At 39.4% G+C, this 658-nt stretch overlaps 1 protein-coding gene across 1 annotated transcript in view; it reads left to right on the top strand.

Annotated features, from left to right (window-relative positions):
- Nucleotides 1-658, top strand: part of LOC113210805 (dopamine receptor 1) — a 66,113-nt gene that overhangs the window by 13,638 nt on the left and 51,817 nt on the right. The gene's annotated exons all lie outside the window — the stretch shown is intronic.

Below are 658 nucleotides of genomic sequence, written 5' to 3'. Positions count from 1 at the left end.
AGAGAGCCCTCGCGATCTGGATCGAGTCGTTCAAGGGTTGCAGCTGGTATAGGTCTAGTTTCTGCAAATCCGACAGTTGGACTGAACATGTGCTGAAAGTCGTTTTGGCATAGTACACGAAAGAATACGAAAAGTGCCCCCTTCTAGCAGATGATATATTTTTAACACAAAGCCTAACTAAGGACACATGACATGTTTTCTACAAAACTTGTGTACCGACGAGACCATTTTTTGTGAAGTTTTGCGTCGTGTCATAGTTGATGTTTTGGAAAGAATTATGCATCTTACTGTTCTTTTAGCTCCAAAAGTCGGAAATAGGTTCGCTCTACCCTCGACAGCATTGACTCCTAGCATGGTAAAACGTTTTTATTGGATTTCAAGGTCTTTCGTGAATTTCAAGGACGGGTGGATAATTTCAATACCGACCCTTATGATATCCCAGGATCTTTCTTTAAACCATTTGCTTCCAAGGGGAATGCTTGGAATTTTCGTCTGGTAATCCAAGGCAATTCTTTGCATGTCAAACCAAAAATTCCAAAATTTGGAAATTAATACAATGACAAATAACTCTTTGTTACTTCATATATTTCACATATTCCTAGTTCGATCTATGTGTTGATAAAGGACGTCAGGAAACTCCACGCCAAACAGTCCATTT

Source organism: Frankliniella occidentalis, unplaced genomic scaffold (assembly GCF_000697945.3).
Source record: "Frankliniella occidentalis isolate FOCC.00 unplaced genomic scaffold, Focc_3.1 Scaffold66, whole genome shotgun sequence".
Classification (NCBI taxonomy): Eukaryota; Metazoa; Arthropoda; class Insecta; order Thysanoptera; family Thripidae; genus Frankliniella; species Frankliniella occidentalis.
The sequence above is the reverse complement of the archived record's forward strand: the minus strand, read 5'-3'. Positions and strand labels throughout refer to the sequence as shown.